The sequence below is a fragment of the Petromyzon marinus genome, chromosome 24, assembly GCF_048934315.1.
Source record: "Petromyzon marinus isolate PM22_M1 ecotype Great Lakes invasive population chromosome 24, UKy_Petmar_22M1.pri1.0, whole genome shotgun sequence".
Lineage (NCBI taxonomy): Eukaryota > Metazoa > Chordata > Hyperoartia > Petromyzontiformes > Petromyzontidae > Petromyzon > Petromyzon marinus.
In genome coordinates, this window is record NC_133690.1 from 16183934 (window position 1) to 16198892 (window position 14959).

Sequence of the window (14959 nt, forward strand, 5' to 3'; positions counted from 1 at the left end):
TCGGCTCACAGATGAGTTCTGGGTGTGTGTGTTTTGGACGAGTGCGAGAAACGGGGCGTTCTCCGTGCAAGGCAGGAGAGCAAGTTGGTTGGTGTTCTCCGTCAGTGCGCTTGGATTGAGTGTTTGTTCTTGCCTACGAGTTCATGTGACCTCAAAGTGCACAGCAACATAACTGGTTCACGATCCACGTTACCATGACGGGGCTAGGTATACGCTTGACTTCCCAATGGCCGGTGCTGTTAACCCGCGCTGCGATTTTATAATTTGAACTCTGCAGGATCAATAATAAAGTGGCATATGCTTACACGTTCACGGTGTAGATGTAAGTTTGTACATAGTAAGAGATTGGGTAAAACGACACTTCAATTTATATCCGTTAAGTTTCACGACTATGCATATACATCGACTGGTACGTGTGATAATCAATGGTTCGTTCCTTATAGGCTGGATTTGATGGATCTATAATACGTGACCTCTCCAGCAGCTCGAGGCCGCTACATTGAGCACAAAGTTAAAATTAAAACCGAATATATTTTTTTACGTAACTGGGATAGTAAATCGCTGCAATTGAATTCCGATATGCGTGTGAGTCTGGGCAAGGAGGGAGGGGGGTTATTCAGTCCACGGTGGCGAGATGTCAACTACCTCGTGTGATATACAGGAGGTTGTGGGTTCGATCCCGACTTTGACGTCTGCTGTATATTTGGAGTTTGCATGTCTCTCTCCCCGTGGTCGCGTGGATTTTTCTCCAGGTCCTCCCGGTTTTTCCCGTCCACATTTAGAATGGACAGGCGTTTAGGGTATTTGACTACAGCTATACATTTTTACGTGATAAGCCACTTCGTTAAGCTATAATTTGTGCCCAGATCGCTTCTGAAAAAGAGTTATGTAGCTCAGCGGGCCATTCCTGGAAAAAATAGTTTTAGTTTACTTTATACCCATAGTATAGTAAATAAGTTATGCGGAAAGCAATTACACTATACATTGCCTCTGGCAATGGCGACCTGAGTGTAAGCAACGTGATGTGCAAACTCGAATCGTGAGTTGGTCGCCTATTAATTTTGACTTTTTTATGCTGATCGAGTAACGAGGCCGGGATGGAAAGCCCTTGGAAACTAATACATGCATCAACAAATCAGAATTTGTCGAAAATTAAATCAAAGGTACTGTATATAAATAATTAAGCGTTGCGACAAAGAGCGTGCCACACGTATGCACAGTAAACAACCGTGTTTTCCTAACGCTCTGCCCTTTGCACAAAGGTAGTGTCCAGATTGAAAGTTAAAGTTGTTAATTTAACCGGGTGTTATATTTTCTTTATGACAGCTTGAAAATTGTGAGGTGCTTAAGCAAAGGAACCGTTTACGGTGCGTAAATATATAGTATTTACCAAGTAGCCTAAATGCTGTCACCCCGCACGCTTCACCTAAGCTGTGGGTCTGCAACGGAGGTCCGTGCGTCTCCCCCCACCCACCCTCCACCCACGGCCGTGTATCCCACAGCAAATTCCGCGGGCAGTGCTAACAAACAAAAAAACTATGCAATGTATAATAAGCTTCAGATGTGACAACTCTTTTTTTTAAACTGATACATTTTTATGATGGACATTGTTGTTTGGCACGGGACAAAGTCCCCCTGTACTGTATATTAAATCAATAAACGAATCTGTTTTTCTTTGGTTCTTTCGGTAAAGTCACGTAGAATGAGAATAAAATAATAACTTGATGAAATAAAATAACGCGATAAAATTCTCAAGCGAAACGATATTGGGCCAGTCCACGTGTGGGTTTTTCGTATTTGGGCTGCCGCACGCTGCCGTCGACACCTTCACGAGTTGAAATTGAAGATGAGCCCGCAGTAGCGAAAGCCCACAAAGAATTAAACGCTCAACACGCAGCAAATCGCGGAAGAGAAAAAAAAAACCTCACTTGGATGATAAAACCTTCACGTTAAATTGCACCAACGTGGACTGCATTCTAGCTGTGTGGCTTGGCAAGCCAGTGTTCTGCTTATCGGTGCCACGTATCTCTCCGCGTTGGAATTTGACTGCTAGGCTAAATGTGGCCATGTTGACCCAGTGTTCAGATAATTTTGCCCGTTGTTTTTTTTGACGCTGTTATGCTGCCTACAATCTACTGTCACGAAGCTTCGCGGCCCACCCTAAATCGCATCCGCTGCACCAAACCATGGCAGCAGATGCGGATACATGATGCATAAATGTTAAATTAAAAACTCTCCAAGCAGTGTGCAACTGCGGTAATCCAAAATAGACCGTACAACGTCCAACGACGCAATGCCCCGATCCACAAATACTAAGGGGACATCACAGCGATACAACCCCGCTGCTCCTGACGACGCGGTTATCTGGCTTGGCCAACCTCAGTGTGAAATTGTAGTTGATGCTCTGCATCAACATGAACAGTCATACGAAAGAATTAGACTGCGACACTCGTGCCACATCACTTCATACAAACCCACAGTTTCGTAGAGAAGTGCTTCAACCACAAACTTCCCTGCCGATTTAAGGAAATAAAAGCATAATAACAAAGACACATAGCAGGTGGCAACCCCCCCCCCCCTTTGCCGCAAATGCGAGCACATATGCCAACCGGTCATGTTTGACTTTGCAACCGTCCACAGATTCACATTCTGGCGATGTGGCATCAGGGTCGGGGTCGAACCTACGACCTGTACACACCAGTCGAGACAGTTAACGTCTCGCCACTGCGGCAAGCAGGGCCAGGGGAAGGTCTAATGACACGTGCAATGTGTGTAACGCCGTTTAGTAGAGTGAGGACACAACGTCACGGCCCTGGTTCTGCAGTGGAAAAAAAAACAAGCAATTTGGTGTTTCCTGAACTGTGCCAGGCCGGCTCAGCATGGTCGCGGCTCAGCTGTGCAGTAAAAAAAACAAATGTCTTGAGACGGTGTGTGTAGGGGACTGTTTTACCAAGAGGGAGATGTGGGTCACAGTGCGGTAGGTAGTCCATAGGACTGGCCATTTCAACTCTCGCCTCGTTTCGAAACCTCCCATTAGCACGGTTGGCTGCGAGCATACATCCGTACATATGTGGGGGCTAATGCCCCCTTCCCCACTCCCAATTAGGTGGTGGCTGGTGCCCCCCTCCACGCGCGGGGGGGGGGGGCGCCACGTCTAATTAGTGGGGGCTGATGCCCCCCTCCCTCTCCACGCGCGGGGGGGGGGGGTTGCGACGTTTCCCTCCCCCACCCCCGTCCCCTCCGTGTTTGTGTCTTTCGGGGTCCCCCGCGCCCCAGAGCGGGGGACCGTCCCCCCCCGTACCAGGGTCCTCTCGGACCGACATAGCTAGCGGCTGGCCGAGCCGCGTGCCTTCCCCCACTCGCGTGTCCTAACTGCGTGGATTACGTCAGTGTTCGACTCGCTGCTGCGTGGAGATAGTTAATCATTTCCACTAAGCCGTTGTGTCAACAAGACGAACGCTCCCGCTCGGTCCGGATGTTAATTAATTAATCGGCGCTCGCGAGGCCCCCTCCGACCCACCAACGCGTGTCTCACCGTGAACACTGTGGTGCACACACAGACACACGTGACACTCACGTGACACTCACGTGTGTCTCACCGTGAACACTGTGATGCACACACAGACACACGTGACACGTGTGTCTCACCGTGAACACTGTGGTGCACACACAGACACACGTGACACTCACGTGACACTCACGTGTGTCTCACCGTGAACACTGTGATGCACACACAGACACACGTGACACTCACGCGTGTCTCACTGTTAACACTGTGATGCACACACAGACACACGTGACACTCACGTGTGTCTCACCGTGAACACTGTGGTGCACACACAGACACACGTGACACGTGACACGTGTGTCTCACCGTGAACACTGTGATGCACACACAGACACACGTGACACTCACGTGTGTCTCACCGTGAACACTGTGGTGCACACACAGACACACGTGACACTCACGTGACACTCGCGTGTCTCACCGTTAACACTGTGGTGCACACACAGACACACGTGACACTCACGTGTGTCTCACCGTGAACACTGTGGTGCACACAGACACACGTGACACTCACGTGTGTCTCACCGTGAACACTGTGGTGCACACACAGACACACGTGACACTCGCGTGTGTCTCACTGTTAACACTGTGATGCACACACAGACACACGTGACACTCACGTGTGTCTCACCGTGAACACTGTGGTGCACACACAGACACTAGTGACACGTGTGTCTCACCGTGAACACTGTGGTGCACACAGACACACGTGACACTCACGTGTCTCACCGTGAACACTGTGGTGCACACAGACACACGTGACACTCACGTGTGTCTCACCGTTAACACTGCGGTGTGCACACAGACACACGTGACACTCACGTGTGTCTCACCGTTAACACTGTGGTGCACACACAGACACTAGTGACACGTGTGTCTCACCGTTAACACTGTGGTGCACACACAGACACGTGACACTCACGTGTCTCACCGTTAACACTGTGGTGCACACACAGACACACGTGACACTCGCGTGTCTCACCGTTAACACTGTGGTGCACACACAGACACACGTGACACTCACGTGTCTCACCGTGAACACTGTGGTGCACACACAGACACTAGTGACACGTGTGTCTCACCGTTAACACTGTGGTGCACACACAGACACTAGTGACACTCACGTGTGTCTCACCGTGAACACTGTGGTGCACACACAGACACTAGTGACACGTGTGTCTCACCGTGAACACTGTGGTGCACACATAGACACTAGTGACACTCGCGTGTGTCTCACCGTGAACACTGTGGTGCACGTACAGACACGCGCCGGCGCGGGCAACCGTTGATATTTTATTATGCGCGTGCGTCACACCCACACTGATTTAAAGTCACCCACACACCGTCGTACGCCGATGGCTGTCCCACCTCTCTTCACACGCACACATGCACCACGCGTCACAACGTCAGTCTGTGCTAAGATTTGTTTCCCGGAGCGAATAGGGACCCCCGTTTATGGCCCCCTCCAGCCAGCACCCTTCGGACGCGCCTAACCTCCTGTCACCTAGCCGTCGCAGAGTGCGTCTATCCCCCAAGCTCGAGCTGACTGAATTGGCCCCCCTTTTCCGTACCTACTCAACTCTTCAGCTGCCCGATGGGGCTGGGAAAGATGCTCGCCTTGGGGACTTTTTCTGGCCGACCGTTTCCAGCTCCACCCTGCATGCGTCGCACGGACGCTGAGGACGGCTGGTCTCTCCAGCCGCTCCAGAAGAACTCTGACCCAATCCGCCCCCTGCGGCCCCCTTATGTCCCCAAGCCCCTTAGCCCCCAGGTCATATGACGTCATCCAGCGCATCCAATCGAATCCTCTTTGTGGCCGTTTTGAGCGCTCTGGCCGTTGGGGGGGAGAGGAGGCGCGTTATCCCCCCCTTCCCATTGTCTCTATTCCTCGCCGTTGACTCATCGATAATCCCCTCGCTCCCTCCCACTTAAGTCAACTCTTATCTGCCTCGGGGTTTTTCCCTCCCACCCCACTGTTTACCCTGCCGCTGGGTACTGGCTGAAGGTCCCATCCCCCCGTGTTGTGAATGCTTCATCGCGGCCGGCCTGTAAAGCTCTATGCCCCCTTTTTGGGGGGCCACCATGTAATCCGATCTGGGGGGGGGGCTCAGCCAATTTCCTGATCCGGGGAAACCATGGAACGTCCCTGCTAGTGGGGTCCTCGGGTGAAAACCCACCGTACCACGTGATCCCTCCTCGAGACCCTACGGGGGTGCATGTGAGTGTGTAGTGGGGCGTGCGTGCGTTCGTGGGGGGCGGGGGGGGTGCGAGGAGAGGGTAGCGTCGGCCGAGCTGCTCCGCTGCGGTGGCACCACACATACGTTGCCGGAGGTTTTGTTCTCTATCATCTCGTAAGTTGTTTCTGCTCTGGTGGCTGTGATGCCTACCCCGCCGGGGTCCAGAGAGATCGGCAACGAATGATCCAAACAACAAACCGCAAAGCATCCCACATCGCACACGCCGCGGGGAGGCCCCCATCCAACAGCGCATTGACAGCGAGGCCTCTGCGTGTACTGGATGCATCGTTTCGCTCACCCCTCCCCCTCCCCACAACCCTGAGTGCCAATCGCCAGGGCGACTGCTTGGGCAGTTTCGCCGGAATGTGAGCCCAGCTATTAGTGTGTGCGAGTGTGTGTGTGGTGTAGTGTGGTGTAGTGTGTGCGAGTGTGTGTGTGGTGTAGTGTGTGCGAGTGTGTGTGGTGTAGTGTGTGCGAGTGTGTGTGTGGTGTAGTGTGTGCGAGTGTGTGTGTGGTGTAGTGTGGTGTAGTGTGTGCGAGAGTGTGTGTGGTGTAGTGTGGTGTAGTGTGTGCGAGTGTGTGTGTGGTGTAGTGTGTGCGAGTGTGTGTGGTGTAGTGTGTGCGAGTGTGTGTGTGGTGTAGTGTGGTGTAGTGTGTGCGAGAGTGTGTGTGGTGTAGTGTGGTGTAGTGTGTGCGAGTGTGTGTGTGGTGTAGTGTGGTGTAGTGTGTGCGAGTGTGTGTGTGGTGTAGTGTGGTGTAGTGTGTGCGAGTGTGTGTGTGGTGTAGTGTGGCGATTAGCGTGCTGCGCTATGAACCCGGCGACCAGGGTTCGATTTCCGCTCACGGCCAACACCAGTGACGATTGTCTGAGCCGGTCCTGGGCCTCTCCCCTAGGTCGACTCAGCCTCAAATGAGTACCTGGTGCGGTGTGTAAACATCGCCACTGGGGAGATAAAGGCGGTCGGCCGTGGTGCTGACCACCCACCCCCTCGTGTACCGTTCCGGCTTTCATAGGTGCTCGCTAACAGCACTTGCCCCTACAGTCTGTTAAGGCTATACGGGGAATCTTTGTCTTTGGCCACCCGAATCAGGCTCAAATGAGTACCTGGTACGGTGTGTAAACATCGCCACTGGGGAGACAAAGGCGGTCGGGCGTGGTGCTGGCCACCCACCCCCTCGTGTACCGTTCCGTCTTTCATAGGTGCTCGCTAACAGCACTTGCCCCAAGGGTATGTTGAGGCCATAGCGGGGATCTTTCTGTGCACGTGCTGCACATAGTTGCTCACTCTGGACAGGAATGTCTTTGTGTTGGAAGGTCAGAGTTCGTTGCGATCTGCCCATTCCCTAGCAGCAATCATCATCATCCCCTTCCTCCCCCCTAGCTCTCTCTCTCTCTGGTGTGTTTTCTTGGTTGTGCTGCTCGTTTGTTCGGCACGATGTCCGACGTTTCGCAACACGAGCTGGGAGATGCTTATTCGTGAGGAAGAGAAATGAGCCGCTCAAAATCACGGTCCACGTACAACGCCGCCGCTGTGAAGGGAAATGATTGAGCGGTTCTCTGGTGAACATGGCGAAATGAATGCATATCTGTTCATCTCATAATCGAGCACTGCCCATTTTATATATACACGATTATCAATCACCAGGCTCGACATGCATATGTGCCAATTGCACTTTGAAATCATTAAAGGTTTTTTTTTTGGGGAGGGGGTAGATAAACCGTTATCCCACCACCATCCGACACAACCAATTGGTGAGGTTTGTCACCTAAACAAAACTTGCCAATTAGTTCACGACTTGCGCACACCGGTGTGTTGGAGAGTACAGTTCGAGTATTGTGACGTTTCGCCGGTGACGACAACAACAACGAGCCTTCATCAGGCGATTTGCCAGGATTTTAGTATTTTTTTTATCACGAACAATATTGGTCGCGAAACGCCCACGCGTCGTTTAAACTGCACTTTAAATGCCACGCGAAAGAGAGAAGGCTGAATGCAACTCCCCAAAAAAAGTACGAGGCAGTACCCTCCCCTCCTCTCCCCCATTTCCTGATCCCCGATTTGCTTCGCGTGTTCACCCCCCACCCACCACGCTCCACCACCAGCCTCTCTGCCTCTCTGCCTTCATCACAAACACGAGGAGAGGGGGAAAAGAGCCCCCCCCCCCCCGTTACTCCGTTGCAGGAGATTCCATTTTTCGCTGTTGCGCCAAATTAGGACCCATGGCGGACAGAGCGGGTGCCTGCCCATAACATCTGGCAAATTGTTTGGTTGTGCTGTACTGCATAGGCGGAGCTGCAAAATTCACGCAAAAAAACCCAACCCGTTCGTCAATAACACCGCCTTTAAATGGATATGTATATACTGTAAAATCGGTGATGTTTATTGGCAATTGCCCTTCTTCATAGCACATCTGACAGTTAACGAGCATCGGTTTAAGCAAGCGCTGATTCGACCAATGAGACATCGGTGGGTGTTGAAACCGGCCCAGGGTTTGCTCGTATCGAACCAATGCTGCTGAAATGATGCCCTGCTGAAAGGCCGTTGTGTAAAACAACACACTTTTAACTTTGTGGGCATACAAATATGGAACGGGGTGTGTATTGTATATTGTTACTTATATTCTACACAACGACCGTCAATCGTTGTTTTATATTTTATGTCAACAAGTTGGCACTTCTTCGAAATGGCTTGTGCCTCCCTCGGGAGGGTCGCAAACGTCCCAATGAATGCGAGCGGGCTTCAGCAAGATGCTTAATAACGCGTCCGTCGAGTTGATGCGGGCCAACTGAGTGGCAGTGATCATTGTACATCCGTGCATCGTTAGCTACGTACTGGGAATCACACACAAGAGACAGAAAGGCACACGTGAATTAAATAACATACACCGCTTGGTGACATCAAATGTAGGTTGAACTTCTTTAGCACCGTACGTAGCAAACCATACTTATCGGAGGTGCCGGGGAAGGACAGCAAACTAAACACAAAAAGCAGTTCTAAGGCAATGAGTTTGTCAATGTAGACGATTTAAAAGTGCGTAGCTCCAGTGGCTTCCTAATATCGGAAGGAAGAGCGTTCCAGACGGCCCCAGGAGAGCGCCTGAAAGCGCCACGCCGTCTTCGTTCGACGGCGAGCCAACAGCGATGAGATCCGCGCACGTGCGGAAGCGATACGGAGCTGCTGCATCACAAAGCCACGAGGGATGGCGACAGCTTGGGGGAGGCCTTCATCCAGCAGTTGATGAACCATGGCTGATGACGATGATGAAGTTCACTGCATAGGTCTGTGCAGTTGTTACCTGGAGCTACACAGCGTGGTGGTCTGCGATTAGGACCGATGTTTTTGCTCCACGCGCTGCGCGAGCATCTTTGGGAACTTCTTTTGGGGAGCAATTGAATTCCCGACGGTAGCTCCGGGCACGTGGAGAGAAACGTCGGACATGGTGCCGAACAGCTCGCGGCGTGAAGACATCTGGAGAGCGTCAGGCAGCGTGAGTCATTAGTCCATTGCACTGAGATGTACAGGGCCACGTGCGGCTATCGGCAGGCTGATAAGCCACTTCTTTGAGCTATCATTTTGTGGCCAAGTCGATTCTGGAAAAGAAGCTAATAGTCCAGCTGGCTTTACCTGATAAGATAAAACAAATCAGTTTAGTTTTACTTCAATCTTGATTTGAAGCTTTCGTGACTGCAGGAATCCATACTCTTTGGGTCTTTCGGTAAAGTCACGTAGGTAGAAATACTTTTTGTTATTAGTTTTACTTGTAGAAACTTTTAAAAGTGATTTGTTTACATTTCCTATACGTTGCACTCCTATCGTGTTTTTGCATCGTGTTTGTGGTTGCACCGTCCTGACCTGCCCCTACTGAACGTCTGGAAAAAAAACGAGCTTACATCTCATGGCATTCCTCCAGTATCAAATAAATATTCTGAGTATTTTAGTGAGCGGTTTTTTTTTTTACAATGGACACAGCGGCTTTGCCTCGCAACGCGCGGTGCCAATCGACTGTGCCCAGGATTCGGTGGGGCGAGGGCAAACGGAAAGGGGGGTACGCCTCAACAATGCTTTTGCCGTAGTTCTCAGGAAGCGTACCGGGGATGCATCTCCACATTCGCATCTCAAGTACCAGCCAGCAAGAGCCAATGTCATGGGCGCAGTCTGGGAGTCGAGGGGAGGCACGGGGGGGCAAGCCCCCCCCCCCCCCAACTGGACACCTTTCATGAATTTATTTTCAATAGTTTACAATTAAGATTAAACATAAATTAATCATATACACCCGCGAAGCGTAATGTGAGGGACAAAGTGAACCCCTGCCCAAATCCAAACCCCACCCCTGCTTTTTAAACGACTCTCCCCCCCCCCCCCCCCCGCTATGTATCGATCAGCGGGGCCCCAGGCCGCATGCCTAATGGAGCACTCGCTGAGTGAATTTATTTCACGGAGTGCGCTGTGACAAATCAATTGCATCAGCTTTCTTAATATTCTGCACATGCATGGAATAATAATATCAATAATAACTACATTTCCTTTGGAGAGAAACGGGGTTGGATTTCCCGGAGCAGAAGGTTTGTGGGCGCGCTAATTGGAGACGGATTGTGTCATGCCAGGACATAGATGATCCGTTGCTTAAGAGCACGCTTAAAACGTGAACAATCGCAATAATAATGTAACCTTGGAAATGCGCTTCACGGTGTGTGAAGCCCGCTCTGTATTAAGGCGTTATCAGTCAATTCATGATCGTTTCAACATGAGAGGAAACCGGATCGCCCCAGAGAAGACCGACGCGTGCGAGGGGACAGAAGGGACAGGCGGAGTCCACGTTCGCTGCACTGCCTTGTCCGAGCAAACCAGGGCGTGGCACCTCCTCGACGCCCATGGGAAGGGAGTGTCACAACGTTGTGTGTGAGGCCCACCAAACCTTCACTGCCTCTGCAGTGCTGCATTACAGTCCACGCATGTGCGCTTGTACGCACACAAACCGTATTGTCAATCCACTGCTGGGCGAATTAAGCCCCCAGCCCGCCTCCATGGGCGTTACGTAACAGTGATTTGCGGCGCTGGTAGGGCGCGTAATCGTGAATGGGAGGCCCAGGACGGGTTCATTTTCTAAGTGCATACATCTATAAATAAATATATATGGCGATTGATGTTTTTGTTCGGTTGGACCGATGGCACAGTGCTCAAGGGGATACGCAGTGCGAGCGTCGCGCGCTGTCCATGGTGGACTCTGCCCAATGGTGGACGCTGGTGGCATTTTCCACCCTAAGTGGTACGTACCCACCGACCCCCGTGGCTCATGGTCCAATACACATTGCGAGTGCATTCCAATGTTGACCCCCACCCATCCCTATGTCTCCACTGTGCCTTCCTCTTGCTTATATTTCCTGCCGAGGACCGCACACAGCTTCCGCTTGCTCAGAGCAAGCGTTGGCATGGCCATTCCTCTCTCCGCTTGGGGAAAATGAGTGGCGATCGGCGGTCGTTGTTGTAGTAGTATGTACCGCATTGGCCATATCCATTTCAAGAATAGTAAGTGGGCTTGGGCAGGGCACGAAGGGATGATTCCCGGTGGTCGGGACTGACAGCAGAGTGGGCAGCCAAAGGAGTGCGAGTGGCCCTGCGCGGAGACGGAGCGATTAAATTAGGTCACGTGGTTGGAGCAAGATTGCTGCATCGCGAGACCGAGAACAAAAATGACTGCGCCTTTTGAGAGGCTTTCATCCAGCAGTGGATAGCTCACGGCTAATGATGATGTTGACGAGTGCATTAGGTATGTACGTTGACCTCAGAGTGCGCGTACAGCGATAGGGTTTAATGTAAGTAGCAAACAGGGTACCGCATACAAGCAGCACGTGTGTTTGTATGGGTGCGTCGATGAGCATGCGTGCTCTCGGCATCTCATTGCGTCATGCGCAGGATCCACAAATCGATCAAAATAAAATACAGTAGAAGCCATGAAATAGCGAGCCGAAACGAGAGCAGGGTGGAGTGCTGTTGGAAATCTTTGCCCACCGAACCCCCCCGCCCCCCACCCCCCATTTAATTACGTGGACCCGCAACGACGGAGTTGTATCAGAGACACCGGGCACTCGGCGCACAGGAATGGAGCAGCAATAAAAAAAAGCGCTGAAACGTTCAGAGATGAAAATAACAACAACAAAAACGCACGGAGAGAGATGCGCGCTTTGAGTTACACCGAGGCAGGCAAAAGCACATGCCGGTGTAATTTGTGCAAATTAATGCGCATGTGTTAAATATACCGCTGAACGAATGTTTCCTTTGTTCAACGGGAGGTGTGCGACTCTCATGCGCGTTGGTCAGTCCGGGTTGGACAAGTCCGGCTGACGGGGACGGGAACTGGGACTGGTTCGGATATTTTCTGTCCACCGATGTTTGCCGTGCCCAAGGTTCTTAAACTCGCGATTAGCACGGTTGGCTACGTACGGTGTGCGAAAGAAGTTCAAAGTAGATTGGTGCATCGCGTTGCGCGCGCTAACCACTGCGCCACCGCTCCACACGCACGCAAATTTGGAGTGCATTTGGTATGAATCAGGGGCGGTCCGTAAATGGCGTGCGTGGGCTGTGAGTTTGAACTGAGCTGCGATCCTCAGTGCTGTACCCGATCGGGGGAGCGTGAGGTTAAGGCTGTCTTTGTTTTGAATCTGCAAAGGACTTCTTCTCTGCCATCGCGAGCCACAGCAGCTCCTTGTGATGAGTTACTAAATTGCCTTTGTTTGAGAGAGGGGAACAAGCAGCAGAGAATGGCTTGAGGTCAATTCGTCACTGCAGTCAAAGCCGATGATTGCCACCACTGGACGAGTTGACGATTACTATATGAGTCACGCATCTGACCACCATCGTCCGATACGAAAATCTTATCCGAAAATAGTCAAAGTGATTTCCTGCCCAAATTATCGTGTATGTATTTTGAACTTCTTTCGCACCATACGTAACCAACCACGCTCATCGGAGGTGCTGGGGAAGGATAAAACAAAAACTAATCACAAAGAGCAGTTCTAAATACATTAGTTTTCAACTTAGGTTTAAACGTGCATAGCTCCAGTGGCTTCCTCATATTGGAAGGAAGATCGTTCCAGACGGCCGCAGAAGCACGCATCCGAAAGCGCGCGATGCGATTACAATCTTCGTCTTTCACTTTATGAAGAAGCTCGACACGGAGTACCAACCGGAAAACATGGGATGTTTCATTTCTTAGTCACGTCAAGTCAATGATATTTTTCTTACATTTTGGCACGATTATGCCACTAAAAGCACCATCACTTCAATAGCCAACATAACAGTATACAATTCTAAATAATGATAATATATTTTTGTAAAAGTGCATAACTCCAGTGGCTTCCGAATATCGGAAGGTGAGAGCGTTTCAGACGGTCGCGGAAGCGCATCCGGAAGCACGCAATGCAGTGGACCGTCTTTGTACAATGGCCAGCCAAAAGCCGCTGCGAGGATGACCGAAATTCGCGTACTGCCGGTTTATGTTCCTTGATGAGATCAGCGAGCTCTCGTGGTTCATTTGTGGCAAGCACTTTGTGTGTAATGAGTGCGACCTTAAAATGTAGTGCGGCCTCATGGCATCGAGGCAGTGCTCACTTCCAGTTTACAGCCCTGAGTCAGTGGAGCGGAATTCCGCATTTCTATTGTGGGGACGAGTCTAACCACAAGACAAACACTTCTTCTTTGGTTCTTTCGGTAAAGTCACGTAGAATGAGAATAAAATCATAAATTGATAAAATAAAATAACACAATAATATTCTCACGACGTTTCGGCCACAACAGAAGCGGCCTTCATCAGGTGAAGGGGACGAGACTGTCTGGAGGACAGTGCTGGAGTGAGAAAGCCACGCTGAGATCACGACCTTTAAGCTGTGTGAGAAGAAACAAAGCGCCTTGACAAAGGAATTAGCATATAATTTAGCATTGAAATGGCTGAGTGATTAGCTTGTGACTGGTCACAGAAAAGACTATGTTAAAGTTAAAGCATACACATCCGCAAAGGCACCCCTTGACAAAGGAATTAGCATAGAATTTAGCATTGAAATAGCTAAGTTAAAGTATACACATCCGCAGAGGCACTCCTTGACAAAGGAATTAGCATAGAATTTAGCATTGAAATAGCTAAGTTAAAGTATACACATCCGCAGAGGCACTCCTTGATAAAGGAATTAGCATAGAATTTAGCATTGAAATAGCTGAGTGATTAGCTTGCAACTGGTCACAACCGGTCACAGACCAGTTACAAGCTAATCACTCAGCTATTTCAATGCTAAATTCTATGCTAATTCATTTGTCAAGGCGCTTTGTTTCTTCTCACACAGCTTAAAGGTCGTGATCTCAGCGTGGCTTTCTCACTCCAGCGCTGTCCTCCAGACAGTCTCGTCCCCGTCACCTGATGAAGGCCGCTTGTGTTGTGGCCGAAACGTCGTGAGAATATTATTGTGTTATTTTATTTTATCAATTTATTATTTTATTCTCATTCTACGTGACTTTACCGAAAGAACCAAAGAAGATGAATCCTTGCAGTCACGAAAGCTTTAAATCGAAATTTAAGACAAACACTGTTGACTTCCCCACAAAGTGCTGCTCATTCTAGATTTGAAGCTTTCGTGGCTGCAAGGATTCATACTCTTTGGTTTTATTCGGTAAAGTCACGTAGATAAAAAAAATTAAATCACGTTTCGGAGGCAACACAAGCTTCCGTCTTCAGGTGGAAAAGTCAACGCAGAATATCTGTGTTAGGAGCACAGTTCAGAGACGACCTTGGATTATATACAGGTTAAGGGAGGAGGGAGGAGTCAGTAAGGGGGCCTGGGTGGGTGGGAGAGCTGGGCTAAGCAGCCTTTTGATAGAATGCTGCGGGTAACACCCACTTCTCAAAGCTCACATCAAAGGGCCCCCCGATGTGGGCTCACAACAAATGGTCCCCCGGTGAGAGCTCACATCAAAGGGCTCACATAAAAAAAGTGCTGCTCATTTTAGCGACCCCCCCAGAAGGATGATGATGGGACAAGTTAACCCCCAACCGACCGAGTATTTTAACTCGCAACTTTCCCATTGCCGCTCACTATGCCCGCTGAGCAATGTGGCCGGAATGTATTTTCACCATATTGCACTGCATACGATAAGCGCGAATACCA

The 14959-nt window shown here is 50.4% G+C and overlaps 1 protein-coding gene and 1 long non-coding RNA gene across 2 annotated transcripts in view; one reads left to right on the forward strand and one right to left on the reverse strand.

Moving 5' to 3' along the window:
• The window catches only part of LOC142928920 (uncharacterized), a 66191-nt gene that overhangs the window by 29460 nt on the left and 21772 nt on the right, over positions 1–14959 (reverse strand). The window lies entirely within an intron of this gene.
• LOC116945615 (lysoplasmalogenase TMEM86B-like) overlaps positions 1–14959 on the forward strand; it is a 42082-nt gene that overhangs the window by 1775 nt on the left and 25348 nt on the right. The gene's annotated exons all lie outside the window — the stretch shown is intronic.